The sequence below is a fragment of the Rhinolophus ferrumequinum genome, chromosome 2 (assembly GCF_004115265.2).
Source record: "Rhinolophus ferrumequinum isolate MPI-CBG mRhiFer1 chromosome 2, mRhiFer1_v1.p, whole genome shotgun sequence".
NCBI classification, from domain to species: domain Eukaryota; kingdom Metazoa; phylum Chordata; class Mammalia; order Chiroptera; family Rhinolophidae; genus Rhinolophus; species Rhinolophus ferrumequinum.
Genome location: NC_046285.1, coordinates 29279682 through 29304846, shown reverse-complemented (window position 1 = coordinate 29304846; position 25165 = coordinate 29279682). Strand labels below are relative to the sequence as shown.

The 25165-nt window shown below is 39.8% G+C and overlaps 1 protein-coding gene across 4 annotated transcripts in view; it reads right to left on the bottom strand.

Annotated features, from left to right (window-relative positions):
* CMSS1 (cms1 ribosomal small subunit homolog) overlaps window positions 1–25165 on the bottom strand; it is a 335684-nt gene that overhangs the window by 145425 nt on the left and 165094 nt on the right. Inside the window, exon 1 of one of the 4 annotated variants that reach the window (XM_033125768.1) lies at window positions 1584–1625. The exons of the other annotated variants lie outside the window; for them this stretch is intronic. The gene's annotated coding sequence lies outside the window, so the exon portion shown is untranslated. Of the gene's footprint in view, window positions 1–1583; window positions 1626–25165 lie in introns of those variants that run through there. 4 annotated transcript variants of the gene reach the window in all.

Below are 25165 nucleotides of genomic sequence, written 5' to 3'. Positions count from 1 at the left end.
ACACACATATATATATATAGATATATCTATATAGCTATATCCTTTCATTATTTATATATACCTATCCCTCACAACCCTCATGTGTGGTTGAGATTACTTTCCATTTGATAATGCCTCCCCTCATTTATCAGACATTCAGTGAGTGCTACTGTTCATCAGGCAGTATGACATGTGCCCCGGCACAAACATGAGCAAAAGCATACAAAGTCCCTAACTTTCAGCCCAGTGAAGGCTAACAAATTGAGGAAAGTGAGGCACAGAGACTTTAAGAGCCAGTTGAAAGTCTCTAAGATTAAAATATTAAGCTCACTTAAAAAGTCGTACGTGAATATATAGGTATCCATCCATTCATTCATTCATCCATCTTTTCATTCATTCAACCCAAAGCACGGTGCGTTGCAGAACAGAAATGGTCCCCACCTCTATGCTCCTGGACCTGTGGGGTGAGCCTACATTGAAGAAGAGACGGGGTAGCCTACTGTTCTAGTAGGAACTTTGCTTCAACCACTAAACTTTTTCAGTAAAATGTCAATGTCACGCTATCACTATTTCATCCAATATATAAGGATTGTGACTCCACTCAGTCAATAGCAATAAATGTCAATGTTCCATGGTCTCAACGGGATTTATAACTATTAATTACCAGGTATTTAGTTTAAAAAATTAAAACTGGTGAGAGGGAAGAGACACCAGAATCGTAGAGTTGAAGAAATATGGCATCCAACTGATTCTGTAGGTATTTTAAGTTACATCTTTTTATTGAGTTAATCTCTAGAATATTGGGGGGCTCTGGTTGCTTATTACTCAATAAACCAATATGTGCCTAGTTCTATAGGAAGAGAAACATTCCCCCAAGGGAAAAAGAACTGCTAGGATTCATGACTCACCTACTTTTGCAGAAAGTGTACCTAATATAGACATCCTTCTTACTAGTGAAAAGATCCAGAACGTCAGGAGAAGTCATTCGATGTTATGGTGTTCTCCTCGGTCTCTCATTATACTCACTCTTGGAGGCTTTGATGTTCTATTATTATGGACCATAAGCCCTGGTACTATCTCTGTGTCACAGAAGCCTGGCTTTAAACTTTCAAGATTGTGTACTTTGTTTCTTCGACTTAATAACTGTTTTCAAATGAACAAATATCTAAAAACTTAAAAATCTGATTCAAAAGAAAAGTTCTCTGATAATATAGAATGCTTTCCCCAAGATGTAAAGCAACATTTGAGGAATGCCAGATTTTCACCAAAAACAACTGTAAAATCACTGTTCTAAACTTGATAGAGTGTCTAAAATGAGTTCAATCCTTTCGAAATATAATTAAATATAACAACTCTTCCATTTCCTGAAGTTCTAAAAGCCAAATTTGATGAAAACAGCTATAAAGAGGTAGGTTTCTTTCAAGAGTGTTTTCTGACATATAAGTATATTTAGTTATTTGCCCTTTCCCTTGCTGCTGAGTTCCCCCCCCCCCCCCAGCTTCGAGACAGAGTATACCACAGAGGGCAAATGTGTGGGAAAATACAGATTGAGAAATCACAAAAATGAAAGTTTACATCATTTGATAAAAATAGTAATACTTTACCAAATGGAAAATTCCATCACACGAAATGTTATTCCAATCAGATGACTTACCTAAAAAACAAGAGAGAAGAACGTGAGAACTTGGTGTCAACCCTCAACAGACTAGATTCCATAAGACATGGCAGGTATCTGAACAACTGTCCAGGACAAACAGAAACTATGCCGGGCCAGGAAACACCAATTCCTTTAGAAACGGTAATTAACATCAGAAAGGAAATGGCAAACAGGGAGCAAAAGCAAAGGGGAAAGGAAGTGGTATTTACTTTCAAATCACTTGACTCATATATATTTTAAGAGGCCAGTTTTGGAAATGTGGACACATATGCACATAAAGGCCATAGCTAAACTGTGGCAGTACGTGCGTGCCACATTTCTCTCCCAAGACCTCCGGTTACCGTCTTTAAGAGAGACTGTCAAAGCTGTAAACTTTCAAATATCTTCACCTCGTATGACTCAAGGAAAAGGTGCCACTGTATCGAGTGCTACTGTAATTTCCTCTGTTGATTTTCTTTCCCCCTTAACACTTAGATGTTTTGGCTGTTTCCTTTTTTATTTTCCAAAGTGAACACTGATGTTCATGAAAGGTGCCAGATTAACAACCTGGGGAAATTAAGAGCTTGCTCTATCAAGAGAAAAGGCTCAGTGTAGTAGAGGTGATGAAAGTTTCCCCTACACTGCGCTCGCCTCTGTACGTTAGCTCTGACCCACGGTCACCCAGCTCTCCAGTTTTCATGGTCCATTAATGCCTTTTGACTGTTACGGTTGCTGACGGGGGAGGCAGGCTTGTTCTTGTTTTTAATGCTACCATTATTATTACCAGTCCTGTGAGCTCTTACTTCCTCAGAAAAATTACGTGGAAACTTATTAGCCGGCGTTTTGTTTCAGCACAATAGGAAAATAAATTGAACTGAAGATGATTATATTCTTAAGTAATATTGCAGATTTGGTTAAAATCCATTAATGTCTTCAAATAGGAGGCAAAGTCTTGAGCGGTCAAGTTGAAACAGGCCTTGCTAAATTCAGTCACCTGCAATCTGAATTCTCATCCAGGGATATTCTAATATTTAACGGTCATAGACCTTTTATTTTTCCTTTTGCGTCTACCACAAACCAGTCAATTTTATTATTCAGTAGCAACTATGGTAAAGTTCGATGGATGTTGAAGCTAAAATTATCATTATACATGAGATATGAAAATCACTATCAGTCAAATAGAGAAAAATATCTCTTTCTTCTATTTATAGGTGTTCAGGTTTCTGAATTGTCTGAGTATTTTGAAATTATTATTCATTAATTCATCTCTCCTATGCCCACAGAGCTACAAAATCATTTTACTTCAACTAGTCAGATACCAACAACTGTTTAGTGTTGGAACGTCCTGTGCAATATAGTTCTCCACACAAAATATAAGGGTCAGAGCAAGACAATAATCCTTTTCCTATCTGGACTTTATAACAATAAGGGAAGCAAAGCTAGCAAACACATGCAAAATATTAATGGAACAATGAAATACACCACTGAATGCTGCTGACCAACAGACCAACAATTACTTATCAATTATTTGGAAAGATCACAGTATTCATCCCACCGTTGTTTCCTGTCTTTGCCATTGTACTTCTTTTTGTCAAAGACCAAATGCTCTGCAGCTAGAGTAGATTTCCATCTTGACATGGCCAGCACTTCCTGTAATTTCTAATCTCGAAAAGTGCTGGGGAATGAGAATTGCAGGGTCCCGATGACTACAGCAAACACATGGTAATAATTAGATGAAGGGTACCCTGGCTGCATCTCCTATGGAAATCTTGGAAAATGTTAGTTTAGGAACTTTGGCTGTTTCTTCCCCTTTGCCATGCCTAGCCTTTATCAAGCGAGTCCTTATGGTATGAAAACATTTGGCACTGGCTCAAGTCTATGCTATTGCTGGCAGGGAACTAATTGGGAAGGAGGGGTGGAGTGGTTACCTTTATCAGGAAGGGCTTTGACTTTATGGAAAGGCTCTTTCCTCTCCAGTGCTTAAGCAGCTTTACTGAAAGACTAAAACCCAGATGTGAGAAAAGAGATTATCTCCAAGGGCAGCAGCAATTTATTGTAATTATGTTAGTACAAAGATCAGGAAGGCGGAAAATATTATGACAACGTAGTAGGTGAGAAGGGCAACACCCTCTATACAGGTCTCAGGGTAAGGTTGTGCTGGGAAAACCAACTCCTACCTTTAATCTAAAGGGAAGCCTCAGTTTCCCAAACTGCAAGAAAATTAAAACTTAACTATTTGGCAAACTAATAACCTCACACTCTGCAGTCACCAATGAGTGTGAGGCCGTGAGAATCTGCTCACCAACAGATATCCATCCGCCTCTACTCCCTCAGTGGCCAGCTCCTGCCAACTCCTGTTGCCACCGGATGACTAATTTATCTTTCCCAATGATTCCTGTCAGTCCTCTATTACAATTTGTAACAATGGCACTCAAAGCAACAAGGTCCGTTTTGCTTATACACAACACTCTCGCTCCCATCGGTGAAGCACCTGTCTGATTTAAAGCACTTTGGAGGTTGGCCTTGAATTGCAACTAGAGCAAAATCTCTATACATTGTGGGCCAATTCTGGGCCTCTGCTCCTCAGCCACTCAGTTGAGAGTGTATTTTGTCCCTAACTGTGTTCTTCATTATCTCTTACGGTTTCTGCTGACTTTTGCCTCCTTCATGATTTGGTTTCTCTCATTGCACCACCTCTTTATGGTGGGAGATTTACAAGCATGGATTTGCAGAATTTGGTATCATACAAAATGGATAGGTGAACACGCAAAAATCAGTTTTGTAAACATGTCACTAAGTCTCTGCTCTACATGGTTTTCTAGTCAAACGAAAATTTCAGGCAAGACGACATATTGATCTCAGTAAGTAGAAGATAAAAACACCAAATCTGAGAGACTTAAATCATTGACTGTCATGCGGATGAAGAGAAAAGCAGGAAAAGCAACAAAGTCCTTTAGAGCAGAGTAAAACAGGTGATTTCTCCTTTTCTTGCCATTTCAAACATCCGCCAATAGGCTAATGAAGGGCAAGGACACAGAAACATAGCGAGTCTGGGAAAATTAGAGGCCATGAGATGGGGTGAACCTCATATAAAGAATATCAGCTAAGTAAGATACAAGAGAGCCAGTGATACTGTGAGCATGATGAAGATGAATATGGCCAGGTTTTGGACAAAGTACCTAAAATGAGACCATATAAAAATACTTGAAAAGCAATTATTATTTTTTTAATTCTTCACATTAGCAGAAAGCTCAATTTTAAGGGCTTGCAGTGGTTTAGTTATCAAACAGTTCAAGACGATGCACCTATCAAGGATGCTTGCTTACTTTGGCTGACATACTGCAATTATTTATTTGGTTATCAACTTCAAAACAACGCCCGGAACATTTGCTCTTGGCTTTAATTTCTCAGCCTAAATAGCAAATTCTAGGAGTCATTATGCTAAGGGCTCAGTGCATCCCAAATTGGAATTGTTTTACGGGAAGAGAAGATACAAGAGAAACAAGCTGGAATGTTATCATTCCTTGGCTGAGTTTTAATAATATAAAATAAAAAGAGTAAAACTAAAACTTCTGGGATTTGAATGATGATATCTATGATTCTGTAGAAGAAATTTTCTTTCTTAAAGGAAACTTTAAAGCAGAAAATTACAGATGATAATTTGTTGAAAAGGGATGAAAAGTGAGACTCAAATTCATCCATTTGTGGGTAGTAGTGAGGATTACACGGAAGGAGGAAAGAAGTACTCAAAAGAAATATGTTAACAGTTCCTATTATGAAGACATTTAGAAATTACTTAGGGAAATGATTTATACAAAAGAAACAATTCAAAGACAACAAAAACAAAATTTAATTAAGAGCCAAAACTCAGTTGAGGGTAGAGGGAGAGATTAGTTTCTGAGTTTATCTCAAATGGGACAACTGGAGCCAATACCTGGCTCCTGGCCCTAATACCCCCCAAAACGTACCTGCATCCATAGTTTATAACTACAACAAATGGTTTTACCCAGAGATCTATGGCTAAAGGCTTTCAGGTCTATGGCTTTAGGTCTTTTTTAGAACCCAGAATCCTTGCCTCCCTCTTTTCTATAAAACTTCAATTCTATTTTCTATCCAATTCCTTTTCTCTTGCCTCCGATTCTCCATTCTAGCTCGGGTGTGTAAGGGTTGAAAAGCAACAGTGGAGATGGATAGGAACGAGACACAGTTGGCCAGTGGCAGAGGGGCTGTGAGCTGTGAGTAGGAAGCAGCCACATTTTGGAGGCAAGATTTGGCTCTTCAATGCCACGGGAAGCTTTTTTCCTGTGTTCTTTCCTCCTTTCACCTCTTCCCCTTCATGGGAAATGACAGGAATTTAACAAAACACACAGTCTCTCTGAGTTCGTAACCGTCTCCTTTTCCTCATACCCGAGAGTGTTTAATTTATTGCTACTGCTAACGTTTTGAATGTACCTGTATTTAAATTTTTCTCCTAAGAGTTTCAAAGAGGTTTATAAATTTTCATTAAAGCAAATATGCCTGGCCATATTTTACATCAATAAAATTTAACTTTAGAATGATGAGAATTCGGTTTATAAAAAGGTTACTTTTCTAGAATTTGGCTCGTTACACCACGTATACATTTCCTAGACTAGTGGTGCTTAAATTTTAAGCTCCATAAGGCTCCTCAGGGGTGCTTATTAATATGCATGTTCCTGAGCCACATCTGATCATGGATTTATATTTAGTCAGTCGAGGGTGGGGCCCTGGAATCTACATTTTTACTAGGCACCCAAGGAGATTCTTATACACCTCCATGGGGGACAAAGGGGCCTCGCTGTGAGACCCTGTCCTAATCTGGGACCCATAGCCTCCCAGCTGCAACTTCCCCAAGGCCGCTGTTTCTTAGTCTCAGTAGTCAAGCAGCCTCCTGCAGTTCATACTGAATAGTGAGTCAAAAAATACAAAGTGAGAACGAAAATGACCCTGGACAAGATTTCACAAGGTGCTATCAGCTACACAAATACAGGAAAGAAAGGGAGGTGCCCTAGTTTCAACCCCGCTTCCTTGTCGATGCTGAGGTTTGGTATTGTGAATGAGTTGGTTTTTCTATTCATGAGACTTGGACCTTTACTGGCTCTTCCATTCTGTACGCTGACTGCTGGCGCTCTCTCCCTAAACCCCTGACAGCCTTGCATAGCCAGCCTTGATTTCCCAAACTGTAAGCAAATCAGAACCTAACTACTTAGCCAAGTAACAATCACTTGAAATCCCATATGCAATGGGTGTGAGGCTGCGAGAAGCTGCTTGCCAACAGACACCCATGAGTCTCCTGCCTCTCCTTCTTCAGAGGCTGCTCTTCCCACCAGCACCGTAGGGGGAATCTCAGAGACCAGAATTCTTCTTGATGGCACATGTGCTTCTGCTTTTAGCCTCCAAATCTTACCTCTTACGTACTATCGTCATCCAGCCCTAATCCTCAGACCTCAATTTCCAGCCCCTGTACCCTCTCTTCCTGCTCCCCTTTCTTGGATTCATGATATCCTGCTGAATACTCTGACCTAATATTAGATAATGTTTAATATCTCGTACCTTGCTTCTGACCTCATGATTGATCACAGCTATTCTCTCGAAGACTACGAGTGGCTAAATCCAATGGGGGTTTTCTTAATCCTCTACTGCTCTCCACCACTCTGTTGGGTAGACCCTATCATACTTTTCTTTCTGTTGGTTTCAGTGACAACACAATTCTCTTATGAACATAGTGAGTATTTGATCTGCTTGGTATTCATCCTTCCAACCTGGCACTACAAACAGAAAATGGAAGATATACTCAGCCAACAATACACACAATGTGTTGAGACCAAGAGAGTTTCAGTCCAACCTAAACAAAAATTCCCCTCCTACCAATATCAACCTACAGGAGCTGCATTTTACTTGAGCTCTAGGTTTTCTAAAGAATATGTAAGACCTGTGTGAGGGGTATAAATGTCTAGTACATTGTTTTGTACACCTGAAACTAATAAAACAAAAAAGAACATGTAAGAAAAAAAAATCAAGTTGTATCAGTATCACCTTGAAAATCCCCTAGAAAGGTCCGTGCTAGAAGCCAACATACTCTCTCTCAGTGCCCACCCCAGGCGGGTCTTCCCTCTGGCACTGGCACAGATGATCATGTCTTTGGTTGGATACAAGAAGAAATAATTGGCTTGTGTTTAGGACGCATGTTGTACAAAACAGCACACGGAGCAAGGCAAGATGCTCACTCTTGAGTGAGAACATGGATGGAGAAAAACGAGTACCCGTCACTTATCTCAGGTTCACTCCTAGGTGTAGACTCATGGATATAAGGGGAATAAGTTTGTCTGCAAAACGTAAATTGTGATCCCTTCTCTGTTTATATTCATTTGCTGAGCAGGTAGGTGTAGCTGAATTTGTACAAATTTAGTGTCTGTATGATACGACTCCACCAAAGGATATATATGTATGCCTATTCTCTCGACCTGTAGCATCCCAAGGATAAACAAAGAACACAGGCAGACACTACATCAAGTATGAAGATCAACTTGAGAGTACTGGACACTTCTTTTGTAAGAATTCCTTGAGTACATAATCACAGACACATGTGATGTAGTGGAGAAAGTACTGGACTTGGTGTCGAGAGACTAGGATTCCAATCCCAATTCTGACACCTCTTTGCTAAGTGAGCGGGGCCAGTGTCCTCACCTCTAAAACAGGTACAAGTAGAACCGCTTTGAGGGTCACAAGAGAAAGTGCACAGGAAAGCTTGTACCATAGTCACCGATGCAGGCAGGTAGGTACTTGCTACAGGTTTGTTTGCACTAAAGCTGAGAGACAAAACAGCCATATAAGGAAGAAAACTATCAGCATGGACACGACAGGACACATAGTAGGTGCTATGTAAGTATTTACCGAACACTACTGAGAGAGACAGCAAGCTGATTTGACCAAAGTGGTATGTAATTTGCTTGTTCTAACAGTCTTTTATTTTCTCCACATGGTCACTGGTACGAAGTCCACTTACGGCTTCATAAACATGGGCTTCAAACAAAAGTGCTTCTAATCCGATTTGGCAAGAAAAAGAGAGAAACACAGGGTGAGGTAAGTGTGAGGCTACGGTGCTGAATAACAGGGATGGCAGTGCCGCAGCGCATGAGTCACAGACACCGAGCAGTACACATCTAGAGATAATTCACAGGTAAACGCTGCACGAGCCATTTCGTCATCCCTCCGCTGCCCTTTCCTCATCAATCATGTCGCCTGGGCTCTGATGCAACCCAGCAAGAATGTCTGATTTGCAGACAGCAGAGCGAGCCTCAGAACACACAGCCTCATCAGAGAAAGCAACATGAACCCAACTGAAGTTTCTGGTATTTCCTTTTGTTTAAGCCATGCTTTTAGGGAGGAAGTCTTATGGGTGGAATGTGAAACTATAGATTAAGCCATCTGGTCGGAAAGCCCAGAGGACTAGGCTTCATCCTCTTGGACAAGTCACTCTAGGGCGAGAGGCCCTTTCTACACCCATAAAATTATATGGTCTTCAAGGTCTCTTTCAGGGCTGCAATTTCATCATTAAAAATGCAGGCGCATCACACCTATACAATGGGCAGATAAACATGCAGTTATACAAGTCAGGCTCAAAAGCAGCTTTGTGTATTCTCTGCTATATGAGCATTCAAATTTGTGGCTACCCCCTGAATCCCTGGGAGAGTGTGTAGCTATGTATGAAGCTTGCGAAAGCGAGGAAAATGCGGCAGGTAGGAATCGGTGGTCCTAGACAATGTGAACATTCACACTGGAAATCACAGGGCTACTCTAGTCTAAACCATAGAAGCTTAAAAGCAAATGCTCGTCAGGGCATAGAATGCATTCACATCTATTTTCAGTAGGGTAATGTGTGAATAAGCAGTTGTAAGGGATGCAAGGAAGGAAGGGGGAGGGGAGAAGGGGCGACTCCAACCTGAAAATAACTCATGACTTAAGAGGGACGCTGTAACCCTAATTCTAAACCAAATTCAGGGCCAGTCTGCACGTGACTTCCCCGGGAGAGCAGCTTGTGAGCTCCCATCCCACCAGGTTCACAGGAAGGAGGCCGTCCCTCATTAGAGACGGATACAGAGCCGGGAGGAGGTGGTTGGCCCGCAGGTCGGTCCTGCCATCAGACCTTCCACGTGTCAGGGCACCACACCTTTCCAAAGACGGTGAATGCAAACACTCAGAGCCCTATCACTGGAAGATCCACGATGGAGTCTCCAGAGAGGGGCACTTCCAATAAAATTTGGGATTGGAAGAAAACAGACAAGCCCAGTGGAGATGAAAACCGAATGCCTGCAGTGCTGTCCTCATGGCCGACACTGTGTGGGGTCCCCTACCTTGCGTGCTGAGCAGCTGGGGTGGGGGGGTATCACCCCACTGCACCTGGAACAGCATTCAACGAGGTGCCCAGCCCTTTAATTGTTCAACCAAATGATTTATGAAGTTTGGCAGCAAAGACAGGGCAGACTGGTTTAAATTCAAAGGATCCAAACTGCAAGTCTGAAAACCGTGGCCACATCTGTAATGAGCCCTGTTTCCCTTGGAAGGAAGAGAATAGCAAGGGAGAAGATGTGACCTGCCTGACAGGAAGACGGGACCCAGCTAGACGGAACACGTCTCCCAACTGCTTCCCCACCCCATCGCTTACCGGTGCTCTGGCAGACTTCCTACAAGAAGCAATCAGACGTGGACAGTCCACTCTTCCTACAGCGAGAAATGCAAAATCCCAGAGCCACCCGCACATTCCCACACACTGGGCTCGGGTGGTTTGTTCTGATTGTTTACTGATGGCATAATTTTTTGATCAACTAGGGCAGGAGTCAGCCAACTTTTCCCCTAAAGAACCAGATAGTAAATATTTTAGATTTTGAGGGCGCTACGGTCTCTGCTGCAATTACTCACCCTACCGTTACACGATACGTACATGAATGAGCATTGCTGTCTTGCAATAAAACTTTCTTTTAAAAACAGGTGAAGAGGTAGATTTGGTAGGCATAGTTTGTGGACTGTGTGTGTTTCCAAAGAGCTGAACTGTGATAACGTGAGACGGTACTACCACATTTTTTGTCACTTGAAACAATTTAAATCTAATCTTCAATTCTGGGAGGAGATCTATCTTCTAAAATAACTAATCTTCGTTAATAATAGGGATGATAAAAATGAATTTTCAAGTGTGTGTGTGTGTGTGTGTGTGTGTATGTGTGTTTGTGTGTAAACTACAGGGTAATTCAAAAGAAACTGAACACTTTCAAAAATGTCTCGTTTAGCAACCAGGTTATCTTATGAAAATGTACTAAATCTTCAAGTTACCCTTTCAGGTGTCTTGCCATAGGGCAACTCCAGGCTTTAATTACATGTTTATATACAACATAGTTACTGAGTAATACATTTTTGAAAGTGCTCAATTCTGTTTTAACCAACCTGTATATTATTTGTGTACACATTATAAAATGCTTTAAAAGAGAGACACTAAGCTATAAACAATGGTTACTCCTGGAGAATGGGGGTTAGAAGTTTCACTTCTAGCGGTGCTTGTTTGAATTTTTCACTAATACATATCACTTTGTGAATACAAAGGTGTTTTATTTTTATTTCGTAAAGAAGTGGCAGGGGTAGGCGATCGTTGGCCCCGCCGTTTAGAACTACTGACTTGAATCGCCCAGTGAAGGCGTTCTGTGACTGGCTTCTAAGTACAGTGTTTCTTGCCTTTAAACTTTCACCTGCTTTTACTCTTCCTTCCAGTTCCTTCTCCCCTCTGTTGATTCAGCCTAGCATCATTCCTAGAGCTGTAACTCACATTCACTCCACAATAGAAAACAATAACTATTTTATGAAGTTCCTAAACTGGAAGGAGGGATAGAGAAAAAGCGAGAAATACAAATCAATGCACGTTATTTTCGGATTGTAGCGAGTGGTCTGAATGACTAGGTGACCGGGAGGACCCAATGAGGTGACGTTTCCATAGAGACCTGAAAGCTAAGGAGGGGGAAGTCCTTTGAAGTAAATTCCAGGCTCAAGGTAAAGTTTTCTGGTCTTGACTCAAAGCCAGTGTTTTCAAATCCTGGTTCCACATTAAAATCAACCAGGGTTCTTCCAAAAATACTGATACCTGGGCCCCATGGCAGTCCAGCAACTGTCTGGAGGTGGAGTCCGATATTGCTTTTCCTTCTTTTTTTTTTTTTTTTTTTTTAAAAAGAGCCAGGACTGAGAAACAATACTCTAGAGTCTAGACACTTTTATATCAGCATGAACAGAAGCTTTCAGAGATTAGCGGGAACTACACTATGGGTAAAAATGAACTATAAAGTTTGAGAATGGTGTGGGGATTTTTTTTTTTTAATCCAATAAGATTAACTGGATGCATTGTTCGGTGATGTGATGAAGCCCTGGGGATTCTCCCTACACAGTTGAGCAAGAGACCACAGAAACACACAGATCTTTTAATTGGGACCTTTTGCCTGAGCCTCTGGCAAGCTGTAAAGCAAATGAACCGTCAAGTGACAGATTTCTTTGATGTGTTTAGCAAAGGGCTGACTGAAAAGGCTAGGCCCTGAGCTCCTCCTTGAAGGCTAATAGATTCAAAACTGGCTGAATCACAGAGAGAAGTTCCCAAGGCAAGGATTTAGTGTATGAGGTGTACGGATATACTTGGTCTCATATCCATACACCCCCATTCACCTAAGTCTAAATAAAGTTGGTAACCGATGACAAGGAAAGCAAGAACCACTGGAATTTGTTAACAATACTCTAAATAATTTTAGACAGTTCTTGCAACTTCCATCCAACCATCCATCCAACATTACACACCTAGCATTACACACCTACTGTGTGATTCCTAAGGTGGTGCATGGAACATACACGCCTCTTATTTCGGTGAGAGAGAAACACAAGTAATAATTGCAACAGAATGACACAGCTCTTTCTCCCTGTTACCTCTGTACCTTGTACTCTCTTCTACAGTGTAGAGCTTACCACACTTTCTGTCATTTGCTTAAATGTTTTCTCAACTAGAGGTCCTTAAAAAACAAAGACTGTGTTACTCTGTATCCTTAATACCGAATACAATTCATGGCATAGAGTAGGCATTCGACAACTATAAACTGAATCAAATAACAGATATATGTGAGCACACAGAAATACACTGGAAGAAGTGCCTACGGGAGCTAGGGAAGGCTTCACACAGAGGTGGTATCAGAGATGAATCTTAAAGGACAAATCAAGAATCTTCTGGAGCAGGTTTCTTCCAGGTGTGTGTCTGAACTCTGTCTGCAAAGCAGTGGAGAGGTATTCAAAGTTTCTATGCTGAAGAAAAAGATGATACGATAGAATCAGATTAGAGTTGAAGAATCATCTCTCTTGAAGCATTGTGGAAAGTGGATGGGAGGATGTGAAAGCAGTAAGTCTGGTCGCAGGGAGGGTCAATAGGGAGACTGTGACACTACAGTTGCTAGAAAAGATGGATCCAGAGCAATTCAGGATGTTCAATTAACTGGCAGGATGCAGCTGGCTGGGTGTCATGGCATGTGAGTCTGACTTCATCTATTTTTCTTGTGTTTTTTCCCCTTTTGCCCAGACCCCCTCCTTTGCTATCACTGTGAGAGAAATTATTCTGTCCTGTCCTATTATGTGTATTGTTAAGTTAACTTAAGTCTTTTGTGAAACAAGGTAGAGACATTATATGTATAGCACTCAGATACAATGGTCCAGGGAGAGAGAAATTTTGACTTTCTACAAAAATGACAGGCAAAGTAGTGCAGCCATTAGCCAAAGCGTGGACTAGCGCAAGAGAGGGCTAGTTTGGGAGAAGAACGGTCCTTCTTTATCTCTAGGTCATATGCTCTAAGACCCAGTGGATGCCTGTAACTGCAGAGAGTACTAAACCCTAATATACTATGTTTTTTCTTATACGTACATACCTATGTAAAGTGTTATTTATAAATTAAGCACAGTAAGAGATTGATAACAATAACTAATGATAAAGAAAACAATCATAACAATATATTGTAATAAAGGTTATATGAATGTGGTCTCTCTCTCTCTCTCTCGAAATATCTTATTGTGCTGTACTCGCCTTTTTACTTAAAGGAAGCACTTTATGGTTTCTCTTTACAAACGGCCAACATCACTGCAATTGTGCTTCGGGTCCATTATTAAATAAAATAAGCGGGACTTGAACACAAGCCCTGCGATACCATGACCTGATGGTTACCAAGTGACTGACGATACATGGCATATGCAGAGTGGATATGCCAGGCAAAGGGATTATTCACATTTTGGGCAGAACGGACTGGCATGGCATGAGATTTCATCATGCCACTCACAATGTGTACAATTTAAAACTTATGACTTATTTCTGGAATTTACCGTTTACTATTTTCAAGCAGTGGTTGACCGTGGGCAACTGAAACCATGGAAACGGAAACCATGGATAAGGGAAGAGTACTGTAATGAATCCCATTTGGGAATTCAAGTGGAGCTGGTCAGAAATCAGCTGGAAATAATGACTGGAGCTCAGACAGTGTGAGACACAGGTTCGGGAATTGGCAGCATATATGTCATTACTGACGCAACTGGTATGCTGTTAAACTAGCTTTCAGAGAAAAACAAAACAACCCCCCTACCTCGATTCGTAGCATTTTCTGATTTCCATGGCATAAATACCCGCACCTTGGCCAATTTTAAGCTACCAAGATGACAGTCATTGAACCAAAGGTAGAGAAAAGATGTATACAACTTGTTCTTAGAAGCTGGCTCCAACATACCACTGGCAGAAGCCAAAGATGGACCAAATTATCCAGGGCTAAAATGAAGAGCAAGAATAAATCCTGGGAAATATGGATATTTAAGAGATGGGCAGAAGATGAGCCAGCAAAGGGGCTTAAGAAAAAGCAGTCATGCAGTAGGGAGACTACGCTGAGCAAAAGGTGTCACAGAAGGCACAGGAATAATTCAAGATGGACAGAGTGGTCTATAGTGTTAAATGTCGTTGAAAGACGATGTAAAATAAATGAGGGTAGAAAAGTGTCCTCTGGGTGTGACTACAAGGACGCTGGAAGTAACTTTTGCAGTGAAAGCTCAAGTATAGGCTGAGGAATGAAGAGAAGGTAGACAGGTAGCAGATCTGATTAGAGGAAGGAAAAGGGCTGGAGGAGAAATTGGGTGCGAGGAAGTAAAGGGAGGTTGAGGGCGCTTTCTCCTCAGCACCATTAGTTAAGATGAAAAAGTCCGACCATGTCTTTGGTTGACAGGAAGAAGATGGTGGAGAGAAAAGGGGATGATGAAGGTACACAGGAGAGAGGGCCAACGTGAAGGTCTCTGTCCTTGAGTAAATCTGCAATAATGGGATTAAGAATATAGATTAGAGATGAAGCAGATTTACCTTGGGTAAGAGGAGGAACCCTTTTGTCCTGGTAATGGACACCAAGTAATTAGAAAGAATGACAGCATTGAGTTTCATCTTTCTTTAAGTAGCCTAAAGAAATATCAAGAAGTTATGTGATCAAAAGGCATCCAGGAGATAAAAGAAGTAAGAGGATGATCAAAGGTCTGCATAAACTACAAGAGAACTAAGCTCTACCAAGTTGTGAATAGGCTGCATTTTTCTCCTAGAAAAGTAGTGCCACCCATAAATCCTACTTCTTTTGGAAACTGTGTTTAGTAAATGTCTAATTCCAAAAATACACATTCTTGGATATCTCTATATCTACATCTACATCTACATCTATCTGTCATAGAATGTGTTGATACGCACACATTTAAACACATGCAAAATGGATTAAAACTCATCCTATTTAAAGATGTTTACAGTGGGTTACCATTTAGTTAGAAAATATTACAAGAAAATACTTTCAGGTCTAGGGGCGGCGGGATGGCTCAGTTGGTTAGAGGGTGAGCTCTGAGCAACAGGGTTGCCGGTTTGGTTCCCACATGGGCCAGTGAGTTGTGCCCTCCACAACTAGATTGAAGGACAACGACTTGGAGCTGATGGGCCCTGGTGAGGCACCCTGTTCCCCAATTAAAAAAAAAATACGTTCAGGTCTAAAATAGGGATATCTAGGGTAGGTTTATACTTTATAAATACATATTATTTTATGGAACTAAGTAATTTTTCAGATGGCAACAAATCTTGCTTAGATTAAACCCTCCTTCTGTGATGCAGTATGATTCTGAATTTTCATACAAGATTAGCTGGTTTCAATGCTGTGGTCTATCACGAACCTGGAATGACACTTCTGAAAAATTTTTGTTCAACTCGATCGTAACTCTTGACGTGAAAAGCCCAAGCCCATATTTTCAAAGCCATTTGCTTCAGAGTGCATTATATTTAATTTACATTTTAACAAGGTTGTGTAATAAGAGACTGATTGAGGAGTTAGGTTGTCAGATATTTGGTATGTATGGGATTATCAAAACTCTGCTACCTCCTGCTGTTCTTACTTTATGTTTCCAAAAACATTCTCTAGTTTCATAGCTGCATACAAAGTTTTTAACTGTTAGCAAATCCACTCTATTATTCACTTCAGAGGGAGTGACAGTAAAGGTCACTGAAGTATTTTTGTTTTTGAAGCACCTATATTATTTCCCTGTCACCTTTCCTGTTATGTCCCCCTCCTCCCTCCACCTATTGTAAGAACTAGCGGTGAACTGTGCCATGGCAATTTTGAAAAACTTCCCTCAGTATTCTATGTGTAGCTAAGATTCAGAACTATTGGGGAAGGACGACTTAAGCTCAAAACCTGGCTTTGTAACTTAATGGTGACATGTGATGCCTTTTCTTAATAATACACTGGCCAAGGATTAAGTAACACATAAAAATCACTTCATATTATTTTCAGCAATGGGACTATTTCTTGAACAATTACTGTTATATTCTTAAATTTATCACCATTTATTAGTAAATTTCTAAAAAATCCTATTTACTTCTAAAAACCTCACTGGGGACATTCGTGGACTGTTCTATCCCTTTGGAGAGGTGTATGTCCCTGAAAGTAGGGACCACATTCACAAATAGGTGGACCAGCCATTGGAAATGGTCACACTTATTTCTAAGGAGAACACCCTCTCTTTAAATAAGACATGGGCTGCTTATTTGTAAATGCGTGGGAATTTTCTGCTCAAAACGAATGAGTACAATAACTGTTCTATTGTTAATGCAGGGGTGGATGACTTTATCGGTTTTGCATCAGGAAGGTTCCTGATTCTCAAGTGCCTTTGCATTATGGGAACTCACAGACCAGACTATGTGTGTCTTTTGCCATTTGGGGTATTGCTTGAGCACTCTTATATTTTTCCATTCTCTAGACTCTGCTTTTTATTTCTACCCATAATTTAAGCCCCTTGAGGGAAGGGGTGTGCTTTATACTCTTCCAATTCCCCCCTGCTCATAGAAGGAGTCAACAAATATTTGTTGGATGAAAATGTGAAGGAAAATTAAGTGTCTGCTCCCTCCCTGCACCCGACTGCTGGCTTCTTTTCGGAATTGCAAAAAGGTACTATCTTTTACAGACATGGGTGGATTTTTCTTCTTATGTTTTTCTTTTCTCCCTTTGGACACTGATTGGAAATGTGTTTTCAACTCTGACTGCATATCAGAATCACATCAGGGAGCTTTGGAAAAAATACCAATGTCAGGCTATATCACCTCTAAGATTCCGATTTAATTGGTTTTAAGTGGAGCATAAGCACTGGTATTTAAAAAAGGCTCTCCAGCCAGTCTAATTGTAGCTAAGACTGAAAACCTGTTGGAGCACATTAATAGGTATTCAATAAATACTTGTCAATTTGGTTTGAAGTTGAGAGGAGGTGTGGTAGGGATGGGGGGTTGAGCCCTGATGGCTCGTCTCGTTCTCTCCCCAGCACTTTATCAAGTGACTGATGGTAAAAGGCTTTCAGTGTAAGTCTGATGGCACAGTGAGCAGGTGAGTGAATGGATCCATGTTAAGTTCTCTGATGTGTGTTAATCGGCTCTGGTCGCTGGTTCAGGTCCTGATATGAAAACAGTGTCCATTTCTGTCTTTGCCTTTCTATGCTTTCTATCCTCTTCTCGATCACCTTCCCCACCTCTCAATGGAGATAACTTTAGGGGTGGCACTTTCGGTTTTGTGCATCACAGTACTTCTAGGGCTTAGAGCAGTATCTGGCATTTCACAGATGCTCAGTAAATATGAGTTTACTATATTTCTTTTCCTCACAAACACACAAATGCAAATACAGAATTGCAAAACTAACCACTTTAAGACTCAGCCTTCTTAATATTATATCCAGAAATAAAACACTAGCATTATTGCTCTTACTGAGTATAACTCACTCTCCCACTAGTATGCTGGTGCCTAGTGCTTTAGAACTAAGGGACTATTCCAGGTTCTTGATCCACCTGAAGTCTTAACCGTCGCTATGGTAAAACCAGCCTGAATATAGACATTTGTTATTTCTACTCTCCCTTCTATCATATGCCTAATTTTTAATATTAACATATTTACAACATACTAGCACATTAAAACATGATTGCCTTACTCTTGACACCTGAGGTGCTTTTCTGCAGGAAAAGATATTATGGAGACTGAAGTGATGAATATTTTTTAAAAACTGCTTTCACGATTCAAAAATGCTTCATTATAAAGGCAGAGGAGCTTGCAGGAGCAGTGAAATGCAGGAACAGGGCTAAGAGAACAGGGTCACAGCGTGGATCAAGGAATGAAGTCTGAGCGCTGGAGTAAACTGGAGAAACTGGCAAAGACAGAAGTCTACAGAACTAGGGCTCCAGAAGAACGGAGGGGTGGGAGATGGGGGATATGGCACACGGGTGGTTAGACAGGAAAAGATGGACTTCTTTTGTAGCGCATTTCCCTGTGTTCCCTCCCGCCCCCCTGCTTTATTGCCTAGAGTCCTAGAAAAGTGGTCAGGAGTCCCTGAGAAAGCAGAGCAGCAGAACTCGGGCTAGAGCACCTAAAGCAGGAATCGAAACACTGGCTGTTAATTTCTGGAGCCTCACTTTGGACTCTGTGAGATTCACAGTCATAAGCCTCACTTACATGGAGAGTTTGTTTTTCTCCAAGAAGGGTATAATAATATTTCACACAGCTGTGGCTGGATCCAAACAAGATAATGTATGAGAAAGTGCTCTATGAATTGTGAATTACTAGGTAAATGCTGTTAGTTTACTCTCACTATTATTAGACTGGAGAATTTGTTGAGAAAAAAATATATCACTCCTCATTTTTCCTTCGCAGTCCATTACAAAATGTACCTGCTCTAAAGGTATAAACAGGTATACCACATTTCTAAAATTCTATACAGAAATTTGGAAACACAGAAAGTTCCCAATTACTTGGTACTCTGAAATAAGCTTTCACAGAAGCTAAGATAGAAGCCAGGGGAGTGAAAGCACGGGCCAGATTTAGTACAAAGGTACAAACTGAAAAATGAAAGAATTGGTCCCAAGAACAACTGGCCAATGGTGGGAGTTAAAGTGCTATCATAACAGGTGTTTCTGTAAAACGTATAGAGGCATCCAGACAATTCCACTTTCCTGTGTTTAGAGGAAAAAAACAGAAAGGGTTATTTTGTTTGTTTGTTTGTTTGCACCATTCTAGCTGCCAGTCAGGATTGAACTAAAATTATGCAATAGGACTTTAGAAATGGCTTTTTAAAACAATTTTTTTCTTATAAGAAAAACTCAGAAGATTAAAATTTCCGATTTTCTAATAGAAAAGTATGTTTCGGATTAAAATGAAAGATCTCATAACAATTATTTTAGTTTTTATTCATTTATTAGAAAATAAAACAGTTGCTGAAATAGAACAAAAGTAAAAATGAGATTATTATGAAGCATGTATTAACAATGAAATTATAGCTCGTCTTTGCAGTCTGGTATACTAGTTCTTCCTTACTTTGATTTCATTAGCAAAATATAGTTATTCCTCAGAAACAGAATAATGATCTGGAAGAATACTACTCTGGAAATCTTTTAAGAATCACACAGGATGAGAGGTTGGCAGCTCTGTTTTAAAACTATGTATACTATTGTTTGCCAGATAAAGTTAATGAAATGTTTACTGCTGGAGTGTTATTTTTAAGTTAACAAAAGCATTTTTGCTAACTTGCTCATTGGACATATCATGCAATTTGAAATGGAATTTCAAAATACTTTTATTATATGCACCCGTGTAGAAAATAACAGGTTTCAAGACTGTGCTAAACTAATTCTGACTTTTGGTTCATGTTAATAACAGAACTGTTAATCTTGTCAGACAGGCTTTCTGTTTTAATAAGATTAAGGCCATAGTGGTTCAAGCTTCTGTAGTTTAGATCACTAGCACCTAAATACACATATATATCATTATTCTCTTTATTTTACAATGGTATGTCTTCATAGCCATGGAATGGAGGGCCATATATTTAACATGGCAAACTTCATGATCCCAAGATACAGCACAATTTATATAGTGATGTATGGGCACCATCCATCAACCATCCTGTTGACGTAAGCTATCTTTATGTGTCTTATAATTTCAACACATTTGGAATAATTGGTTCTTATTAAAATAAAAATGATTTAAATATATCTTTTTATAAAACTTAAAAATACATATGAAAGTTCAATAAATGTTGTTGGGAAAACTGTATAAATACATGCTAAACCATGGCACTGGATCACTTTCATACACTATACACAAGAATAAACTTCAAATGGATTAAAGACTTTAAATGTAAGACCCCAAAGCATAAAACTCCTAGAAGAAAACACAGCCAGTAAACTCTTTGACATTACTCTTAGGAACATTTTTTTAGATATGTCTCCTTGGGCAAGGGAAACAAACAAATCCAAAAAATATAAGAAACTCATACAACTTAACACCAAAAAGACAATTGATTCAAAAAAAATGGGCAGAGAAGCTAAATAGACATTTCTCCAAAGAGGACATACAGATGGCCAAATAGACATATGAAAAGATGCTCAACATCACTAATCATCAGAGAAATGCAAATTAAAATCACAGTGAGATATCACCTCACACCTGTCAGAATGGCTACCATCAATAAATCAACAAATAACAAGTGCTGGGGAGGCAATGGAGAAAAGGGAGCCCTTGTGCACTGTTGGTGAGATTGTAAATTGGTGCAGACACTGGAAAACAGTATGGAGGTGAGCATACTTTCTTGAGATTTATTTTTTGAGATAACCAATTCCATTTTTGGAGCTCAACTTTTTTTTTTTTTTAAATAAACTATGACCTCTAGGATGATTTTTCACTCAATCCTCTCGCTACTCCAATTTACCCAAGTCTTACTAAGCTTTACTGTGGGTAGTCTATGTTTTATCAAGAAAATGATGTATTGAATATGCCATTACTAACTACATAGGTCCTGCACCCCCACCCCTAGAGCTCCCTCATGGCAAATCCTTTAAATATTCAACAAGATTTATCTCACTAAATCTTTTCTTCCAAGAGCATGTCCTCAGTTTATTTAACTCTGGAATCCCAGTTGTCCAAATTCCTTATCACTGTGGTCATTTGTTTGTTAATATCCCTTTTAAAATATGGCACTCAGATCTAAATGCATTATTTCATATGTGCATAGAATCATGGGACTATTTCAGCTTTTATTCTATACACTGTGTTTTGGGCTGGTGTTTGTCTACATAGAATGCTCTCAATAAATATTAGCAGTATATATAGTTTCTTGATTTTATCATACAGTTAGCTTCTCAATCGGGCAGGATTCTAAGTAAAAAATAGGTTTTCCTACTACTACTACATAACTCTTTCCTTTCTACATGCTGGGATCCCTCCCCCACAGTGGTTAAAGTGGTTGGCCAGAGAGGAGGTTTAGCTTATTTGGCAAAGGTGCTCATTCTTTCTAAAAAGCATCTGAAGGGAGAAAGTCTTGGCAAAGATCGTCTGAGAACAGAAGCCCCTCGGCAGTGTGCAGAATGACTTGCAGTGACCAGGGACATAGGACAACCGATGACATTAGAAAGCTAATGCAAGTGAGAGAATTTCACAAACCTTTCGAGTTCACAAAAACGTTATCTAGGGTACATGAGCTAATGCAGACTAACTGGTGCCTTCTGCTTCTGCTCTGCCATTATCTATCAGTAATAAGTGGTTAAATCCTAAAAATATATCATGGGGTTTTCATTCTTGGCTCTAGATTACTTGTAAAGAAAACAAAATATAACCTTTAATTTGGTTTGACAAGACATCCTACATAATAAATTAATTAATTGCTACTAGTAAAACTGTACTCAAATAATGTATTTTTGTCTCCCAGGCACATTCCAATGTCACTTAAAAAAATCTGCTTAGGCCAATTTGTGATGTACTTCCAGAAATGTGGATCAATTATTTCACACCTGAACATTTGGTAGAAGTCAGTTTTATTTTATCCTGTGTTTTATACCTGAAAGTACACACTCACTTTTTTCACACTGACCAACATATCACAGAAGTCAAGTAATTAACCATCAAAACAATAATAATAATAAAAAAATCTATTAGGTAACTGATTTTTATCATGTAATATAGAATTTTCCCCTCTCCTGGCCATCCTCCTGTTTTCAGACCAAATCCGTGTTCTCGCTTGTTTTGGCAAGTTATCCTACATTCTGAAATTATTCCATCAGATGGTCTATTCTCCTTTGCTTTCATCCTCTGATTTTACTTTTCTCAGTAACTACTATAGAGTCATATGCAACACTGGTTTGAAGAGCTGGGAACAGAGATTCTAGGTGAAAAATGTGTTAACTTCAATTTCTCTACATCAATGCTAGAGATATCTTTCTTGGCTACTCCAATAATTCAGAAAAGTTAGGGAACAATTTCCTTGAGAAATTATTTTCAAAAGGCACTGAAGACAAGTGAGATAATGGCTGTAAAAAGGCTTTGAACCCTCGGAAAGAAAAGCATTTTTGATATGTTCATTATTGTGTATATCATTCCCGATGGACACAGAACAATGATTTCCCTCATATTTGTGGAATGGGTCAAAAGCACAGCGAATACGGGGGTACTTCAAAGACGTCCGCCCCACACATTTTCATACAGCACCGTATGTATTCCTTTGATGTGAAAGACTAAAAAACATGCTTAACACAGCTGCCTTCAGCTGCAAGCCCACATTACATGGATTTATTTATTTTTTATTGCTGCATAAATTATCATTTCATAGGGTTGGGCTGTTCAATTGTCATCACAAATTTTATAAGCACATTTTTGAAAAATGTGGAAGGATCATTCTATGAAATACTACATATGGCATTAAAGAGCCATGCAAATGAATGGTGGTCTGGGTACATCATGATTAAACAATTCAATGATTCAAAAATAATTTCAAAATTACCTGAACGATAATTGGCACCCACTCATAAACACACAGCCTCAGGATAGTTTGGTGGATGCGAAATGTATAATAAGCATGACGCCAGTAAGAAAAGAGACCATGATACAACAAAGAAATGGAAAAATGTGTACTTAGGTATAATATTATTAACATATACTATAGTACTATTTCCTAATGGTAGCAGGTTCAGAAACAGACAGTAATAGCCAGGGCTATTCGGTTGTCTTTTTAAGTAAAAATGGAAGATATCTGCAGCTCTATTTATTGCTGAGTTCACTAAACACTAAAGAATTTATTAGCTCATATAAATTTACTAAATAAGATGACAAAGCCTCAACCAACCAACTATAAAACCGTATTCAGAACTCTTTGCTCTGTAAATTTTCATTCATTCGACAAGTATCTACTGAATGTCTGTGTGCTGGACACAACTCTAGGTGCTCTGTGTATGCCTTCATGTATAAGGTCTGACAATTAAGTTCGCGAACTCGTCCTAAAAATAGTGCTATGTACCTCATTGCTGAATATCACGACAGTCACCTTCGAAGTACTCCCCTTGAAAAGCTATGCACTGACACCAGCACCTAGTCCACCCTTCAGAGCGATTTTAGAACTCTTTTTCTGGAATGGCCATCAGAGCTGTCATTGTATTACCCTTAATGTCCTGAATGGCATCAAAATGTCTTCCTTTCAGTATTTCCTTTTTCTTCAGGTAAAGAAAGAAGTCATTGGGGGCCCGATCGGGTGAGTTTGGAGGATGTTCCAATACAGTTATTTGTTTCCTGGCTAACAACTCCCTCACAGACAGTGCTATGTGAGCTGGTGCATTGTCGTGATGCAAGAGCCATGAATTGTTGGTGAAAAGTTCAGGTCACCTAACTTTTTCATGCAGCCTTTTCAGCACTTCCAAATAGTAAACTTGGTTAGCTGTTTCTCCGTTGGTACAAATTCATAATGCATAATCCCTCTGATATCAAAAAAGGTTAGCACCATTGTTGCAACAAGTTCATGAACTTAATTGTCACACCTTGTATGTATATTTATAAATGACTAAAAGAACAGATTGTATTTGTCAGAAAAGTACAACACAAAAGTCAGTATGTTTGGCTTTGTAATACCCTCTCATGTAGCTTCACTAGTATTTATCTCTGTGCATGTGATTAAATATCTATATACATTTCTTCCTCCTTTGGGTGAAGATGAGAAAATATTGGACTTTCAAATCAGGCAGACCTGGTTTAAATCCCAATTCCAAGTAAACTGCACAATGCTTGAAAAGTTCTTGAAATTTTCTGCTTGAAAAGTTCTTGAAATTTTCTACTTGTAAAGTGGGGATGCATACATTCATTAAATCTGTATTAAATGCCAACTATGCATCACTGAGGGTGCTGGGAATACTGGGGAGAATGACCGGAAGACAGAACAGACAGGTGAGGAACTACAGCCACATGACAAAATGACAAATGATGTGACACATACGGGTGCCACAGAAGCCTGGAGGAAGGAGGGTTTGACTCTTCCTAAACCATTTGAGGAAGGCTTCACTGAAGAGGTAATATTTAAGCTTAGTCCTGAGGTTAAATGGGAGCACGCCAGGATGTTACATGTCCGGAAATGTGAAAGCACTGGGGGCAGGCATCAATGAACTACAAGCACCACAGACCCATACAGGGCCCTTGGGAAGCTCTGACAGGGTGAGGGTCTGTACCCACATGAATGAAAGGGGTCTTTGGTTCCCCAAACCTTGAGGTCATCTTTGCCTCCTTCCTCACCCCTATATCTTATTAGCAAGTCCAGTATCTCTTGTTCTCACCATTCTACCAAAGTTCACGCCTGCGTTATGCCTCATTTGGTTGGAAGAGTCGAGCTGTTCAGCAAACATAGTACTTCTACAAGTATTGAATGCTTTCAATGACCTGACTTCAGCCTAGCATGGCGGGAAGAAGCACTGGCCCGGGCAGGTCCGTCCTGGTCTACTGAAGAGCTAGGGACCTCAGAAATGTGACTCACCCTCTTGTATCGCTTGTAACTAAGAATGCAGAAAGAGGAACAATGAACAGCTTACCAAGTGCCAGGAAGGGTACAAGCTCTGCAAATATATTGTCCCATTTGATTCACACAAAAATGTTTTAAGAATGATCCTACTATAGAACCCCAATCTTACCCACAATT